General features: G+C 41.1%; 1 protein-coding gene across 2 annotated transcripts in view; it reads left to right on the top strand.

Moving 5' to 3' along the window:
• sema6bb (sema domain, transmembrane domain (TM), and cytoplasmic domain, (semaphorin) 6Bb) overlaps positions 1–18939 on the top strand; it is a 576599-nt gene that overhangs the window by 229227 nt on the left and 328433 nt on the right. The window contains exon 1 of one of the 2 annotated variants that reach the window (XM_063032162.1): positions 10217–10243. The exons of the other annotated variant lie outside the window; for it this stretch is intronic. The gene's annotated coding sequence lies outside the window, so the exon portion shown is untranslated. Of the gene's footprint in view, positions 1–10216; positions 10244–18939 lie in introns of those variants that run through there. 2 annotated transcript variants of the gene reach the window in all.

The following is an 18939-nucleotide window of genomic DNA, read 5'->3' as shown; positions in this document are numbered from 1 at the left end:
ATTCTTCCTTTCTTATTGCACTTCTAGAGCAATGGGGATGCCAGGCAGGATAGTGGAATGCTCTTCTTGCGGGATGTGGGAAGGCAGGGTGACCTCTGGTGTCTCGGACGACTACTCCTGCAAGAAGTGCAACCAGCCGCAGCTTCCAACAGACCGTGTAAAAGAGTTGGACCTGGAACTAGATGAACTCTAGACCATTCTGAAGGCTGAGGGGTTGTTAAACAGGACCTATAGGGAGGTAGTTACACCCAACGTGCAGGACACAGGTAACTAGATGACTGTCAGGAGGGGGAACGAGGATAGGCAGTGGGTGCAGAGTACCCCGGTGTCTGTTCCTCTCAACAGCAAGAATACTGCTTTGGATATTGTTGGTGGGAGGACGATCTAGCAGAGGAAAACCACAGCAGTCGGGTCCCTGGCACTGATTCTGACTCTGTGGCTCAGAATGAAATGGGGATGAAGAGACAAGCTGTAATTAGGGATTCATTGGGTAGGGGAACGGAAAGGAGATTCTATGGACGAGAATGAGATTGCTTGGTGGTATTTTGTCTCCTGGGTGCCAGGGTCAGGGACATCTTGAATCAAGTCCACTGCATTCTTAAGTGGGAGGGTGAGAAGCCAGAGGTTGTGGTCCACGTTGGTACCAATGACATGGGTAGGAGAGGTTACGTGGTCCTGCAAAGTGCGTTCAGAGAGTTAGGTGTGAAGTTAAAAGAGAAGACCTCCAGGGTTGTGATTTCAGGATTGCTACCCATGCCACGTGCTATGGAGGCCAGAGGAAGGAAGATCATACAGTTTAGCATGTGGCTAAGGAGATGGTGCAGGAGGGAAGACTTCAGGTTTTTGGGTCATTGAGCTTTCTTCCAGGAAAAGTGGGACCTGAACAGAAGAGACGGTTTGCACCTTAACTGGAGGGGAACAGATATAATAGTGGGAAGGTTTGCTAGTATTGCACAGGGGAGAGGGCAATGATTTAAACTGGAGTTGCAAAGGGATTGGAACCAGAGCACCAGAACAGATAGTGGAGTGGTTGTAGAGAAAGATGTTGCTAAGCCTACATACAAAGTTAGGAATCAAGAGGTCAAGAATAGTGGGACAAATGTTCTGAGCACCATATATTTTAATACATGGCATATTGCAGAAAGGGTGGTTGAGCTTACGGCATGTATCAGCACATGAAATTATGAAATTGTAGCCATTAGTGAGACTTGGTTACTGGAGGGGCAGGACTGGCAGCCCAATGTCCAGGGCTCTGTTGTTTTATATGTGTTGGAGCAGGAGGGATTAAAGAGGGAGGGGTGACATCACTAGTCAAGGGAAGTGTCATGGCAGTGGTCATACAGGACAGACTATAGAGCTCTTCTAGTGAGGCTTTATGGGTAGAAATGAGGAATAAGAAAGGTGCAACTGTGTCATTGGTTTTGTATTATAAATTACCCAATAGTCCGTGGGATTTAGAGGAACAGATTTATACAGAGATTGCGGACTGTTACAAGAACATAAGTATATGATAGGTGATTTTAGCTTTTCACATATTGACTGGGACTCCCATACTGTAAAAAGGGCTGGATGTGAAAGAGTTTGGTCAAATGTGTTCAGGAATACTCCTTAGTCAGTACCACTTTGGATACTGCTGGGGGGGGGAATGACCTTGCAGAGGAAAGTCACAGCGGTTAGGTCTCTGGCACTGAGTCTGACTCTGTGACTCAGAAGGGAAGGGCAAAGAAGTGATAGGGGATATATTAGTTATGGGAATAGAAAGGAGATTCTGTCCATGAGAACAAGATTCCTAGATGGGATATTGCCTCCCGGGTGCCAGGGTCCGGGATATCTTGGATCGATTCCTCAGCATTCTTAAGTGGGAGGGTGAAGAGCCAGAGGTCGTGGTGCACGTCCGTACCACTGACATAAGTAGGAAGAGTGATGAGGTTCTGCAAATTGAGTTCAGGGATTTAGGTACTAATTTAAAGGACAGGACCTCCAGGGTTGTGATCTCAGGATTGCTATTCATGTCACATGCCTGTGTGGCCAAAAATAGGACGATTATACAGTTTAGCATGTGGTTAAGGAGTTGGTCTAGAAGGGAGAGCATAAGATTTTTGGATCATTGGGCTCTCATCCAGGGAAGGTGGGACCTGTACAGAAGAAACAGTTTGCATCTTAACTGGAAGGGGACTACTATCCTAGTGGGAAGGCTTGCTAGTACTGCACGGTGAAGGAGGAGGAGGAGGATTTAAACTATAGTTGCAGAGGGATGGGAACCAAAGTGCCTGAACAAATAGTGGAGAGGTTGCGGAGACAGATATTGTTAAGACTTCAAATAAAGTCAGGAATCAAAAGGTTGGGTATGATGCAACTTATGTTCTGAGCTGCATATATTTCAATGCAAAAAATATTGTAGAAAAAGCAGATGAGCTCAGGGCATGGATCAGCATCTGGAATTATGATATTGTAGCCATTAATGAGACTTGGTTGCAGGAGGGGCAGGACTGGCAGATCAATATTCTGGGATTCCTTTGTTTTAGACGCAACAGAGTGGGAGGGATTAAAAGAGGAGGGATGGCGATACTAGTCAAGGAAAATGTCATGGCAATGCTCAGTCAGGACAGCCCAGAGAACTTGTCTAGTGAGGCATTATGGGTGGGACTGAGAAATAAGAAAGATATGACCACGTTAATGAGGCTATCTTACTGATCACCCAACAGTCCGAGGAATTTAGAGGAACAGATTTGTAGAGAGTTCGCAGACTGTTGCAAGAACCATGAGAAGATTATAGCAGGGAATTTTAACTTTCCACATGTTGACTGGGACTACCATACTGTAAAAGGACAAGGTGGGTAGAGATTGTCAAATGTGTTCAGGAAAGTTTTCTTAATTAGTACGTAGAAGTCCCAGCCAGAGAGTGTGTGATACTTGATCTGCTAGTAGGGAATGAGACAGGGCAGCTGACAGTAGTTTGTGTAGGGGAACATGTTGCATCCAGTGATCACAGTGCCATGAGTTTCAAGGTAAATATGCAAAAAGGTATGTCTGATCCGTGGGTTGAGATTCTAGATTGGAGTAAGGCCAATTTTAATAGTAGCAGGAAGGATCAGGCAAGTGTGGATTGGGGCAGGCTGTTTTCTGGCAAAGGTGTACTTGGTAAGTGGAAGGCTTTCAAAAGTGAAATTTTGAGAGTACAAAGCTTGCACGTACCTGTATAGTCATAGTCATAGTCATACTTTATTGATCCCGGGAGAAATTGGTTTTTGTTACAGTTGCACCATAAATAATTAAATAGTAATATGTAAATTATGCCAGGAAATAAGTCCAGGACCAGCCTATTGGCTCAGGGTGTCTGACCCTCCAAGGGAGGAGTTGTAAAGTTTGATGGCCACAGGCAGGAATGACTTTCTATGACGCTCTGTGTTGCATCTCGGTGGAATGAGTCTCTGGCTGAATGTACTCCTGTGCCCAACCAGTACATTATGTAGTGGATGGGAGACATTGACCAAGATGGCATGCAACTTGGACAGCATCCTCTTTTCAGACACCACCATGAGAGAGTCCAGTTCCATCCCCACAACATCACTGGCCTTACGAATGAGTTTGTTGATCCTGTTGGTGTCTGCTACCCTCAGCCTGCTTCCCCAGCACACAACAGCAAACATGATAGCACTGGCCACCACAGACTTGTAGAACATCCTCGGCACCGTCCGGCAGATGTTAAAGGACCTCAGTCTCCTCAGGAAATAGAGACGGCTCTGACCCTTCTTGTAGACAGCCTCAGTGTTCTTTGACCAGTCCAGTTTATTGTCAATAGTAGGAATAAAAGGTAAAGATAACAGGTTTTTGAGAGATGTTGAGGCCCTGTTTAAGAAACAAAAAGGAGGTACATTGCAAGTATGGGCAGGTAAGAAAACAGTGGGGTGCTTATGGAGTATAAGAAATGCAAGAGGACATTTAAGAAAGAAATCATGATGACTAAAAGAAGACACGAGGTGAAGGAAAATACTATGGGAATCTACAGATACATTAAGAGCGAAAGGATTGCAAGCGACAAAATTGGTCCTTTGGAAGATTAGAATGGGTTAATCCATGCATGGAGTCAAAAGTGATTGGGGAGATCTTAAATGCATTTCATTTTTGCATCTGCATTTACTCAGGAGATGGACACAGAGTATATAGAAGTAAAGCAAAATGGCATCAATATTATGGACTCTATACAGATTACAGAGGAGGCGGTGTTTGCTGTCTTGAGGCAAGTTAGAATGGATAAATCCTCAGGGCCTGACAAGGTGTTCCCTTGGACCCTGCAGAAGGCAAGTGTAGAGAAATTGCAGACACCCTAGCAGAGATATTTAAGTCATCCTTAACAATGGGTGAGTTACTACAGGATTGGAGGATAGCTAATGTTGTTTTGTTGTTTAAGGAAGCCTCTGAAAATAAACCAGGAAGTTATAGGGCAGTGAGCCTGACATCAGTAGTGGGAAAATTATTGGAAGAAGGTATTCTAAGCGACTGGAGATATAAGTATTTAGATTGACATAGACTGATTAAGGAAAGTTAGCATGGCTTTGTGCGTGCTAGGTCATGTCTAACCAATCTTGTAGAGGTTTTTGAGGAAGTTACCAAGAAAGTGGATGAAGTCAATGTAGTGGATGTTGTCTACATGCATTTAGGAAGGCATTTGACAAGGTCACGCATGGGAGGTTAGTCAAGCAAGTTCAGTCACTCAGCATTCAAGATAAGGTAGTAAATTGGATGAGACATTGGCTTAGAGGGAGAAGCTAGAGAGTGGTAGTAAACAGACTATCATAGCTTGCAGCAAGATCGGGACCAGCTGTAAAAATGGGCTGGAAAATGGCAGATGGAATTTAATGCAGACAAATGTGAGGTATTTCACCTCAGTAGGACAAACCAGAGTAGATCCTACACAGTGAGCGATAGGGCACTGAGGAGTGCAGTAGAACAAAGGGATGTGGGAATACAGGTCCATAATTTTTTGAAAGTGGCAGCATACATTGATAGGGTTGTAAAGAAAGCTTCTTGGCACCTTGGCCTTCGTAGATCAAAGTATTGACTCCAGAAGATGAGATGTTATGTTGAAGTTGTATAAGGTGTTAGTGAGGCCTAATTTGGAGTATTGTGTGCAGCTTTGGTCACCTACCTACAGATGCAAATAAGATTGAAAGACTGCAGAGACCATTTACAAGGATTTTGCCAGAAATTGAAGATCTGAGTTATAGGTGAAATTTGAGTAGATTAGGACTTCATTCCATAGAACATAGAAGATTGAGAGAAGATTTGATAGAGGTATACAAAATTATGAGGGGTGTAGATAGGATAAATACAACCATGCTTTTTCCACTGAGGTTGGATGAGACTAGAAGAAGAGGTCATGAGTTAAAAGTGAAAGGTGAAATGTTTAGCGGGGGGGAACATGAGGAGGAACTTCTTCACTTGCGGCTGATAAGAGTGTGGAACGAGTTGCCAGTGCAAATGGTGGATGTGTGTTTGATTTCAACATTTAAGAGAAATTTGGATAGGTAAATGGATGGGATTGGTATGGGGGGCTATAGTCTGGGTACAGGTCAATTGGACTAGGCAGAATGATGGTTTGGCATAGACTCAGTAGACCAAAGTGCCTGCTTCTGTGCTGTAGTGTTCTGTGACTCTGTGGTTTGGTGCTGCACACAAGGATTAATAGGGCACAGTCTGGCAACTCACTGCAGTGCACAGACATGCTCTCAAAAGCTGTCCAAACTTAGCACCTTCAGAATGGCAAACTCATCCACTGTCGTGTGTTTTGTTGCCTCTCAGATGAGCAAGATGCTTACCCCTAAACAAGTTCAAGAACTTCAATCAATGATTCTTATTGATATTAAAGTGTTCTTCACAGTAATTTTCTCCTTTCCTTCACTGAAGGTTTTCTCTTTGTTCAAGTCATCACAGCTAAACTTAGCAACAAAACTGAAGCCGTGCCAGATTTATGGATGTTATCCCATTACAACCACATCGATGGCAGGCAACTATCGAAGTTCTGTTAATTATATTTCCGTACTCCTTTGGAAGTTGATTCCTAAGTACAGATGCTAAGAAAATTTAGAACTGAATGCATTAACATGTGATTTGCTATATCTGTGCAATTAGATGTGAATTCACCAACTCCGCCCCCCCCGACCCTACCACCACTGTGATCCCTTATAATTGAGGCTATGTGCAATATTAATGGTTCCATGCAAGCCTGCCTTGCTCGTATTCTTGCTACCTATGGAGCTGAAACCAGTTGCAATTAGGGTGCAACACATAATCTGCCATACCACCACATCCTATCTGTTAAGTTTCATGTAGAAGTAAATTCCCAAGTCCCTTCAGAAATCCAGGATTGCCGACACGGAACAGTCTGTCTGTTTAATGCCCAGTGTGTGAGCCTGTATAACTTGCACACCTGCACCATTGTCATGACAGCAAGATGACCAGAGTTAATGAAGATATTATGATGGGGCAAGTGATTTGTTATTAATTAGATTTGTTTACATGCCAGTATACTCATTACATCCAACACCTTCTGTACATAATCACAAAACATTAGCAAGAAATCACATTAGTCACCTTAATTGTGGAAATTTGCAATATTTATCCCAGGGTGTTACAACTCATCAAATTACTTGACCTAAATATCTGCCTGGCATACATGTTTTCTGTTTGCTGATTACAGCAAAAGACAAAGAGTTATTTCCATTAACATCAAATAGGTACATAGGACGTAGGGTGCGCTGGATGAAGTCTGCAAATAGGAAGGCAGAGTCTGAGGAAGCGAATGTGAGACTCAGTGTGCACACAGGCAAACTGGAACAGGAGTGAGACCATCCAACCAGGGTGATACTAGACTACATCTCTGTTGAGTTAGGTATTATTCAACATTTTCATATGATGTAATTTGACCTTTTCAGAATCCTTCTTATTAACTTAAAATATATGAATTGAGGAGCGGAGTTGACAACATTATTGAATGTATTCAATTTAAGATATTGGTCTAGCCTTGTTTTGTTCCGTTTGCTTTCTTTTCAGGTGTAGTATTTAGTTTTTTGTTTGGGAGTTTTTCTTTGCATTTTTTTTTCTTTTTATTTCTTTTTTCTTTATGATTATCTATGTTAAGAGTTTGGAAGTCTATTACACCTGTATTATTTGAAGTCTTTTTTGTACGTGTTTACCAACAATAAGATTATTCCAATCTCTCTGTATCAATACTGTTATTCTGTTTATAATTTTGGAAAATTAATAAAAAGATTTAAAAAGAAAAGAGAAAGAAAGAGTTAAGTAGCCTATGTCTTTTTAAATATTGTTGGACGTGGAAAAGAGAAAAATTAGGAGCAGATCCATGCGTTTAGTTGCCATCCACTGCTTCTTGCTGGAACACGTCTTTGTGTGGATGTTGATAGAAGGCAAGTAATGCGTGACTCTTCCGATCGAGTTTTCAATATCTTCGGTCCCCATTGTTGAGGCCCACATATGAACCCTGCCCATATAGCTCAGGCACAGTGCATTACTTTGCCGTATGAACAACACCCCAGGAAAATTGAGAATTGTAAAGAGAGGACAGAAGAATAGGAGTATCATTAAAAGCAGCAAATTGTTTTACTCGGTTTGGAAGTTTTTCACCATGTGAGGGAAAGATTATATGCTCTTGAGATTCAAAGGAATGGAGTTTGATGAAAAAGACAGAAACTGAATTTGGAAATTTATATTTTGCTCTCAAATCATGACATACAAAAATTCCTCAGGGATTTAATTTCACATTTTCATATTTTAAAGAAAATATCCAAGTAATAAAGTAACCTTTAAAGTCTCATTCCAATGAATATTTATTTGGCAAGCAAAATGTTATCTAAATATGAGGCTGTGCATCCAATAAGCAACAGATGAAGTAGGACAGCATTGTGTAAAAGTAACAACCTTCACAAAATTGAAGATATTAGAAAGTAATTCCAAGCAAAAATAACTATTGGAAGGTTTGTTTGTAGAAGCGAGAATGGTAAAGGACTCAAAGTACTGGGGACAGTTCCAAATCCCTCAGAACTCTAGAAAATCCATTGATTGTAGTCTGCCCATTCAATTCAGATGGTACATCTGATATCAACCTTGCATAAAAACATTGGACAAGAGAAGTACGTGAATTCATCCATTCCTTCTATAAATCTTACGCACTTATTAATGTCTTTCCACCATTCTAAAACAATCTTTCCTAACAAGAGCTTTACCCACTCATTAACCTCTTTCTGCTGCCCATGAATAATCTCACCTGTCCATTAATCTCCTTCCACTGGCCATGGAATTTCTACCCCATCACAGCTATATCCGTCTACTTAAACTTCTCCCAAGCCATATCTAAAATCGGGGAAAAAAAAATTTATTTTATAAATTTTTTTTTGGAGGGGGCACTTCTCCAATGTGCTGGGAAAACTCAGCAGGTAGGGCAGTATCTGTGTAGAGAGAATCTGTGTTAACATTTACCAGAAACTGTAGAGCATCTCTGGATGGCTTACAACCAAATATTGATGGTTTCATGTAAGCCTGCCTTGCTCGGATTCTTGCTACCTATGGAGCTGAAACCAGTTGCAATTAGGGTGCAACACATAATCTGCCATACCACCACATCCTATCTGTTAAGTTTCATGTAGAAGTGAATTCCCAAGTTCCTTCAGGAATCCAGGATTGCCGACACGGAACAGTCTGTCTGTTTAATGCCCAGTGTGTGAGCCTGTATAACCTGTACACCTGCACCATTGTCATGATGGCAAGTGATGGCCATTCCTCCCACAGACAAATAGTTCATTAACAAAGATTCAATGTACGTTTATTATCAAAGTATGTATGCAGTATACGACCCTGAGATTCATCTTCCCACAGACCGCCGTGAAACAAAGAAACTCCTTGGAACCCGTTGAAAGAAAACATCAAGCGCCCAATAAGAACAAATAGTGCAAACAGCAAAAAATGAGTGAAAGCACAGAATATAAAGCATCAAACCACATCACCAAAGTGCATTTAAATTATAACTACCTTTAGATGTAAAATTGTAACTACCTTTAGATGTAGGTAGACTTTTAATTACCCTTAGCGCAGTTAAACGTCTTAAACAAGGTAGACGACTGACCACCTTGGTGAGCAGTAGGTGGGGTCTGTGCAATTTTCCACCAGGTCTTTCTGTTCCTCATTGCCCCTAGGACTATTAAGCTACAGATGGACCCTGGTGTACAAGTCCATGGATCCATGGATCCCAAAAGGGGCTTCACCGGTAGATAAGATGATTAAGGTGGCATATGGAGACTTGCCTTCATTAGCCATAGCACAGAATATGCAATGCAGGGAAATTATTGTATTATTTCATAAAACATTGCTTAGGCTACAGCAAGTTGCATTCTTTGCTGTGAATATCTATGACTCTATTTAAGACTGAAAGGGGAGGAAAATAATTTAGCAAAAGGTGCACCTACTGGAATTTACAACTGTCCAGCTCTTCTGAATCTGCATTTGAGCAAACAGTCTTTCACAGTCCCAAATCCTCACACGAATCAACTTTAACAACTGTATCCTCGGGCCCAACGGGTTTAAAGATTGACCTTGTGGAATAAAGCTAGTGCCATTGTCATTTTTCCTGAGCATGTCAGCAGCCTTGGGAAGCATATAATGTTGTTCTCTCACCACTCTTCACCTAGATGATAAATTGCCCGTTGCTCCTATTGAAATCTGGCTGATCCATTTATCCCAGAATCCTGTAACTGACTGAGATTTATTATGCTCATGACATAGGCAACCCATAAGTCCCTGGAGTCAAAAATAATAATCTACTTGAGTGAATTATCACTTAATGTTCCTCTACACAGTGCACATTTCTGGAATGTTTTTTAATTCTGACCTAAAAATTCACTGGCACATAATAAATTGGATATCACCCCTATTACAGTGCATTAACACCATTCTTTCAGCACTTTCCTGCGCGAGGACCGTCCAAGTTCTGTCTGTGCCTGTGTGACTCATGCGTCTCAGGGGAAGAGCCGCCAGTAAAACTCCCATCAACCACACGCTGGGTTTCCTCATGTTGCCCATCCGTGTCCTGACCCATGTCACACACGAGCAGGCATTCAGAGATTCACTCCTCTCCCCAGGCAGTTCATTATTGCCCGCTTTAGCACAGATCTGCATTGTGCTCAATTTGAGACGGCCATTGGCAGTGAAGCGACGGAACCGAGAAACCTAGGTAACAGACTTGCAATATTTATGCTGCTTTTGTGTCTGCAGAACAACCCAAAGCACTTTCAATCTGGTGAAGTACGTTTGAAATGCAAGTAGCTATTTGAAATAGGAAATACACAGCAAGGTCCCACAAACAGCAATGGTGACCATTTAACCTGTTCAGTAGTGGGTGTATGTAGAACAAGGCATCAGGGAGAAAGCTCCTGATCATTTTTAAATGGTGAAATGGATCGTTTGATGTCTATGCTACCAATATGACATTTTATCTATAACATGTAAAGTTCCAAGTGATATAGAGACAGTGTAGCATTAAAGAGAGTATAAACCAGGAAGGAGCTACCACTGTCTTGGATTTTGAAATCTAATAGAGTGTAGAAGCAAAGAAAGACTGAGCAATTTAAGGAGTTCAGTAACTTCAAGGTTTAAGGAACAATATGAACCTTACGCTCTGCTCAGCCTTTCTAGCAAGGTTTTGAGAACATTGTGAAACAGCTTTCACTGCAAATTGTCTGCTTAAGTTGCAGAATAGATTTTAGGCCACTGGCAGTAACACTAAGGCTGCACACACAACATTACATGCACACAGTTACTTTCCAGTCATGAATGTGGTCAAGGGTCGTCCCGATGTCAAGGAAAGAATTGAGCCTTTTGAGCAGAAGAAAAACAAAGCAAATTTCAATCCTGTATAACAGATCAGATCAGAACAAAATGGAAGCGCACAGCTTCCAGCTGGCATTTATATTGTCTGTTGCAAGTGCCGTGCCATCAACAGCTCTGAGCCAGACCGTTCTTTGCTGGCAGGTATACTTACTCCACTTTTGTTTGATTATAACAGTGAACTGGGAATGCCTTTGACAGCATAGTTTTTAAACAAACAGCACATCATGAAATGGAGACAACTCGTCAGGGAAAGAACCAATCTTGCTGTCACACTGCAAGACCTGTATATGGAACTTAATTCATGTTAATTAGTTGAATGTGGCTCATATGGAAGCAATTTACTGTATACCACTTAACTTTAGATTGAGTAGACCAGGTTAATTTTAAGGAGTATTCAGCTGATGATCAACACAGTTTAGTTACTGTGCCTACATGGATATGCTACTTAGATGTGGGGAAGTCACTTACTTTGTCCTAACTACGTGGTTCAATGAATCTCAGCAAGGAAACTTAAACACTCTTACACATTCATTGATATTCTTGCATTTCCCACAGTGACCATCCATCCTGTAGTGTATACCAGTGACTGACAGAATGCAAGCTGTTCAAGGTCATTTTATTGACACTAACTTATGGATCCTTCACATCACATTGTACAAGTGGCTATGGGTAGTATCGACTTTCTAGTATCTGGGCATGGCAATTACTTCCATTTGAGTCTGACCACTGACCAATGAGACCCCCAAGCTCATCCCGAACCTCAGAGACTTGAGTATATGTGTGGATGCCTTTAGTGTCCTCTATCTCCCACAGAAATTATTGCCTGTTGAAGTTATGGCAGAAAATTGGGAAAACCTTGGCGGATATTCTACTTAATGTATTTTCCAGCAAGAATCACCTTCAAAAGAATGTGTTTTGACCATCTCACTGAGGCAAATTTTAGCATAATATAGGCTGGATGCTGTAACTCGTTGCTTTACAAAAGTAAGATTTTTATCCTGATGCAGGGTCTTGATCCGAAAATTTGACAATCCCTTTCCCTGCACAGATGTTGCTCGACTTGTTGAGTTCCTCCAGCAGCTTGTTTTTCCTTTTCGCTCCAAATCCCAACACTTTCAGTCCTTTGTGTCTATAAAAATTTTTATTTCATTTTTGCTTTTTGCCTTTGTATCCTGTTTGTAGTTTTTGATGTCTATTCCAGCTATTTAAAGTTTATTGACCTTGAAATTCAATTGCATTATATTTTTTTTCAACAGTTTGTGATTGATTTTTTTTTACTTCAAGTAAGTCAAGATAGCAAACGTTTCCAGACTGCCTCACATCATTCTAGAAGTTTAACCAGGCTCTCCTGGTGTGATTGACCCTTGTGTTTGATTTGATTTCATGTGCTCAGAATGTAGCCATTCCCAGTGAAACACTCCTGTGGAGGACCAGATAGATACTTGCAGTATAATAAGACCATTGTTGGAGACAACAGGCATTAGAACCCTTCTTTGCAAAATCCCTTTCTTACCTTTAATTCTCCATCATGCCTTACTCCCTTCACTCCATTCCCAATGTAGCTCCACCCTCAATCTAACCATCTCATTTCAACAAGAGTAAGCTCAGACACTGGAACTCCGACTGTCAGATCCCCTGTGGTCACAATCCCCCTTATAAACAATTGTACCCCACATCCCTTATTCCCCAACTGTCTAGTTGGTGAGTGCCTTAACCGTTGCTTCCTTGGAGATCTTGTGGAAATCCTAATTTCCACTTAATATGGGTATCACTAGAAATTGTGGATCACATTATTTTGTCAGCTGTTGTTTTGTAAATGTGGAAGTAATGGATTTATGGTTAATACACTTACTTACTGCCTGTATGCCACTGGCATTTAAGGTCCTCCGTCTCTGTCAGTATAGAAGGATTCTTCATTGCTATTTCTGTAACAAATGTTTTTTGACTTCTCAGGCTTGTTAGTCCTGAGCTGAACCCCCCCGAACCTGGAGGACCGGTGGACCACTCTTAGTCTGGCCTCTACCCTTTCACCTGTTTGGCATGGGTGACCCTGCCAAGAGCCAAAGCGCAGGGCCCTAGCTCTAGCCAACATAGCTCTCCAGGTCATTGAGACACACAAGCCTCCAAACCCTACAACAAGGTTGTGGTCCTTTTGGAGGATGGATGATACAAAGCAGACATTATTAAGCCACATACATTCTCCACCACAGATTCTTTCTGAATAACATCAATAAGGAGAAGTAGAAGCTTCAATTCAATTATGTGTTGCAAGACTTGGTTTCTGTCTTCAATAGTCAAGAATTTATGACATTCATTTCCCTTTAGAAAGCAGAAGGCAGACTATTGCTAAAATGGTGATAGATTAAGAAATCCTGATGCTGAAAGGGACTTTGCCAACACGCCTGGTGCAGCAAGCCAGCAGGTATGAAGGCAAGTGTATATGATAAAATGTCTTTTATCATGAGAGGATTATATAGCATCTCAGTGATGCTACTAGATTAGAGTATGCAGCCTCCTTAATCAAAAGAGGTTACTCTTGACATAGATAGAATGGGACAGTAGACCAGTTCCTGGGACAGTGAGTTTGCCATATGAGGAGAGATCGTGTAGACTGAAACTGTGTTCTCTAGAGCTTAGAAGAAGAATAAGTGATCTCTTTGAAGCCTGCCATATTCTGGTAGGGTTTTCCAGGGTGGATGTAGTGAAGCTGTTTCCACAAGCTGTGGACTCTACAACCTTAAGAATAAGGTTCTCAAGTGTATGTACCCTGGAGGAGTGGCAAGGCTCAGTCACTATGTTGGTTCAAAACAGAAGTGGTTAGATTTCAGGTTATAAAGACACTTAAGGGATATGGTCTCTTCAGGAAAATAGTGCTAAGCCATGGTCTTACTGAATAGTAGAGCAGACTCAAAGTCCAAGGTGATCTGCTCTTTCCCTTTAATTCTTATGCTGTCCTGTTTTTATTCACTGTAGTACATCCAGTTCTCTTTCTGTAAGCTCGTCTCCCCAGTGTATGCAAGATCTTATCACTGCTACACTGTGTGATATCTAATAATTATGGTGTCATTTCCTTGATTGCATTACATTAAGACTGAACCTTCTTAATTAAAAAATAATAATAAATTACTTGGGAAGTTTTAACTTTGATTTTCCAATTAATTCTGCCCCGGTTAATGAGTAGCTTGGAAGCCAAGTCCAGGTCCATCTGTCTGTATGTGAGAGTTAGAACGCATTAACGTAAAGACTTACTGTTCCAGGTTTTGGTCATTGTGTTCAGTGGAAGCTGTTTCTGAGGTAGACAGACACTACAATACTGCCAGCCATGAGGGTTAGCAGGAGCAGAATCTTCAGGAAGGAATCCTCAACTACTAGAAATCTGTTTTTCTTTTTTGCCTGATGAAAGTGCAGTCAGCATTTGAAAATTAGGGTGGGAAGGAAAATCAAGTGGGGACTCTTCCATTAATGGCTAAAGCTCACCCTTGTGTAGTGACTGCAAATGGGCTAGCAGTCAGCTTACCTAGAATGGAAATAAACTGCTGAACAATACAAAATGGGGCTCTCTGCTGTTTGTAGGCTTTCCAGTGCAATCGTCAGGCACAGACAAACAAAGGTTCCTGCATACTCTAAACTGTAGGCCATGCTAAATGGTTCATTGTTCTGGCGTCATGTGAAACCCTTCAATTGTGTTACAGTCTTGTTAAATCTTTCGGTTTCCTAGCAATAATATACAGCATAAAATTAAGGAATACATTTTTCGTATAAATGCACTCTTGATACATTGTCCTGTTCATTGTTTGTCAAGGCAAATGCAAAGGCAAAGTATAGACTATACAAACAAGCGATTTTATGTCAAAAGAATCTGAGAAATTAATTTTATGCAGTATAGGAAGAATTTAATGCTGCCGCCTTACTCCTGAAATATTTATTGCTTTCAATAAAGCTTATGAAGCATAAAGCTTCTTAAGACTTCCCTCCATCCAGTTACCATTAGATAAGAGAATCTGTTTTGTGTAGTGTGTTTTCCAACAGTGATTCAGCATCACATCTGCACCTCACCCAGTCCCCAGCATTCCCTTGTGGCATTTGGTGTTGAATATCAGCAGCTCGTTCACCAGCTTTGATGTACCGCAAATGGTTGGGCTAATTTTTTTTTGTGTGTAGTAGATTGTGGGAGATAACCCAGACAAGTTGCATGTGGTGATGCTTCAGTCAGAGAAAACCAGGCCTACTTGCGTAGCATTAATCCAATTAAATCCTTCATGTTTCTGAAAAAAAGAAGTGTTACCAACTGAGCTGGGAAGATGAAAATGTCAGTCAAACAGGCTCCATTCATTAATTTATTATTAGGGTTTCATTTATTTTCTCCATTTATCAAATAGGTAATTGCCAAATGTTAAAATTCCTCTTCTTCTATTGTGTGATGTATAATAGTTAGAATTCCTTATTCTAGTTTTAAGACTTTGTGTAGAGTGATAGAGGCAGCCTCCAGTAGTTTCTAATTATGCTAATTCACTGCTGTATTCTGACACACTGTCATAAATTATTAACAGCAGCACAGTACAGCTCGCGTGCATTGGTGATGTTGCATCTTCTTTATGGATGGAGCAAACTGAAGCACCAGGATTGCTCTTGGTTAGAACTTTGTACCTTTAATTCATGTCAGAGACATCGCAATTTCAATCCACCTTAAATTATTGAGTGAAACAATTTGACTTGACTTTGGCTGGGATCACTTCGAGCAGACCTAGTTTTACTGCTGTTCCTGTCTAAAGCTGGTTAACCATCTCATTGCTAAATTATATATGTTATAAAATTGCACTTTCCCCTCCAAAACCTGTTTGTTTTGACTGGCAGTATAAGATGGTGTATTAATACGAAAGCTAAGGCTTCCACTGCCTTCGCAGCCAGACAATGTAGGGAGCTGTGTTTTTTTTAAGTTATATTTTATTCATCATGGTATGCCACCTAGTAGACAGTGCAAACCTAAAACCCTACTTGAGATGCACTACATATATTAATGACAGGAAAGGCTTAGTACAGACAGTTCTACTCACCACTGGGACATTATGTGTCCTTCAGGAGTGCCTCTGTCCCCTGTTTGTGTTGCTGACTGTGACGAGGTTAGTGCTATAGATCTGTTAAGAATTGGGACAGTTTGTATTTTGTGTTGTTTTCCTTGCATGCTGGTCTAGATTCTGCTTAGCAGGAGGCAATGAGTGCCTTTAACTAATTGTCATCTGTTAAGGATACCGGCAACCTGAAAGGGCTTCTCTGCTAGTTGTGTCTGTTGCTACCTCACACGGAGTACTCTGGCACTTCAGAATGAACAGCAGGGACACTCGGGAGATGCTGCAGTATCAATGCTCAGCAAACTCACAGGTCCTCCCAGCTGAGCCTTCACTTAAGTAGAAAAACACGGGAGCTGAGGAGTCGTCAGTTGGGAATTGTGGGGTTCCAGGCAGGTATCTGTGGCAGCAGTGGGCAAACTGACTGGGGGAAGGAGCACACCATAGTCGTGGCTCTGTGCAACGGTACAGTCCATCCAGATTCGGTAAACATACATAAAGTCCAGAAACCAGCAATCAGCTGTCCATCTCAGTACGGACCAAAGCATTCCACAAGGACCAGTCCCAGAGTGCAGCCAGCTGAGGCTTCACATAAAAGTTGCTTGCCTATCTGGTTTTATTCTTTCATGTTTATGAAGAAAGTAAATTATTTTTCTCTGTATTTCTTTAAGAATGCAGCATGCAGCAAAAACAATTGCTTTATTCTTGTGTTTGTTATTAATTGGTAAAAAAAACTGACATTCTTCATATTACAATGTGGTTTTCATTTCTACCTCTTGTCATCAGTTTTCCCTTGTCGTGCCTCCCAATTTATTTACATTTATTCATTTCAGCTTTCCTCTATTTCTCTGCACTATTTGTTTTAATATGTGTTACTACTCCAAGCCTGATTCTTTTTTTGTTCATCAGTCATTCAGAGGTCTGGTCTCACTGATGTATTTCTGGGCTGTCCAAAAGTACTGCCCGGTCAGTCCAAGGCCAGTACGTCTGTTCCCTCATGACCTAGATGTCAAAGCTCCTTCAGCTCTTCCAAAGAGTAAGCACAAAGTTTCCTTGGCTTGCTGGCCAACAGCACTTCCTTCAGATAAATAAGAAAATGTTTTGGTCAATTTATTACGTATCTTATTTGCTGTTTCTGCGATCTTACTGTGCACAAAATGGCCACTGTGCGAACCACATAACAGTAGTAGCAACAGAGTGCTTTAAGCTACCTTTTTCATTATAGTTTGAAGACATTTTATTGTCAGTTGCGCAGTTAGAAATTGGTCTTAAAATGTCTTAAGTAGGTGTTGGAAGCATTCAGTACATCAGGCTGCATCTGCGGAAAGGGAAACAAATTTATTTCTCCAGGTCTGAGACCCTTCAGACTGTTGTAAGCTCAGACATTATTAATTCTGTTTCTCTTTCCACAGATACTGACTGACCTGCTGAGTGTTTCCAGTAATATCTATTTCTATTTCAGATTTCCAGCATCTGTAGTTTTTCAGATATTCATTTCAATTGACTCATCTTCCATTGTAACAGGAAGCATCGCCTAACTTTCACAAGTTGCACTCTGAGTAATGGAAAGCTAAAAGAACAGTAGTTGCTGGAAATCTGAAATAAAAGATAAAGTGCTGGAAATACTCAGCAGACCAGGCAGTTTATGTGGAAAGGAAACAGAGTTAACATTTCTCTTGGTTATGCCTCCCTATCAGACCAGCAGTAACCAGAAAAGGCTTTGCTGTTAACCCTTTTCCATGTGTGCCCCAAAATAATTTTCTTCTGCATAAAATGGATAAGATGTCGGTAGAGATGCAAGCTCTTTTACAGACCCAGGAGAAGAGTAGATTGGCCAAGTAAATCCATTAGCTGTGGACTAAAGGTTACTATTACATTGATACATCTGGTGGTGACATTTGAGCAGCTCCATTACTGTAGTATTAGTGTTTGTTTCAGCTCCATCACGTGTTAAGCTTAAAATGCCCTACAGAGTAAATTTGAGTTTCTATCTGCTGAAGGCTTAAGTTAGCTAAAGGAAATGTGGGCCAAAGTGGTGGAGATGTGTTTCTCTGTCTGTGCAGAGCTAACTGCTTAACAGTAATGTGTTTTCCAGTTAGCCTCAGAGTTGCAAGAATGAAAGAAAATATGCAGCCAAGATTTTGATTTCTTCCCAGTAGTGGTTGATAGGGCTTATTCTGGCCAAAGATCTGTTGCTCGTGGTGTTATCAGGGAGCTGCTCTGGGACCTCTGCTGTATGCGTTATATAGAAATAACCTGGCTGAACATATGGATGGGTGGCGTAAAGACTTTGCAGATGACACAAAGATTAGTGGTTTTGTGGAAAGAGTAGTAGACTTGCAAAAGATGCTGTGGGATATAGATTACCCAAATGTGAATTGTTGAACTTTGCAGAATCAAAAGACCAAGACCCTTAACAGTGTTGATGTGCAGAAGGATCTTGTGGTCCAAGTCCTTAGCTCCCTCAAAATGATTGCCCAGTTTAATAGGGAGATAAGGAAGACATATGGCATGCTTACCTTTCTTTGTTGAGTTTAAGAGTCAGGAAGTTGAGTTGCAATTTTATAAAACTCTAGTTAGGCCACACTTAGAATATTTCATTCAATTCTTTTCAGCCCGTTATAGGAAGAGTGCAGAAGCTTTGGAGAGGGTGCAGAAGAGGTTTACCAGTATGTTGCCTGAATTAGAGGACATGTGCTATAAGAGAGGTTGTACAAACTTGGGTTCTTTTCTGAGGGAAGATCTAGTGGAGGTTTACGAGATGGCCACAGACAGTGTAGACAGCAAATATCCCAAGTTTGAAATGTTTAATATGAGAGGGCACATATCTAAGAAGAGATGCGGTAAATTCAAAGGAGATGTGTGTGCTAAGGTTTTTTTTACACAGGAATTGGTGGATGCTAGAATGCACTACCTGCCGTAGAAATGGAGGCAAATACAATAGAGACATTCAGGACTCTTTTAGATAGGCACA

The sequence above is a fragment of the Mobula hypostoma genome, chromosome 24 (genome assembly GCF_963921235.1).
Source record: "Mobula hypostoma chromosome 24, sMobHyp1.1, whole genome shotgun sequence".
Taxonomy (NCBI): Eukaryota; Metazoa; Chordata; class Chondrichthyes; order Myliobatiformes; family Myliobatidae; genus Mobula; species Mobula hypostoma.
Note: the sequence above shows the minus strand (reverse complement) of the source record. Positions and strands in the feature narration are given on the sequence as shown.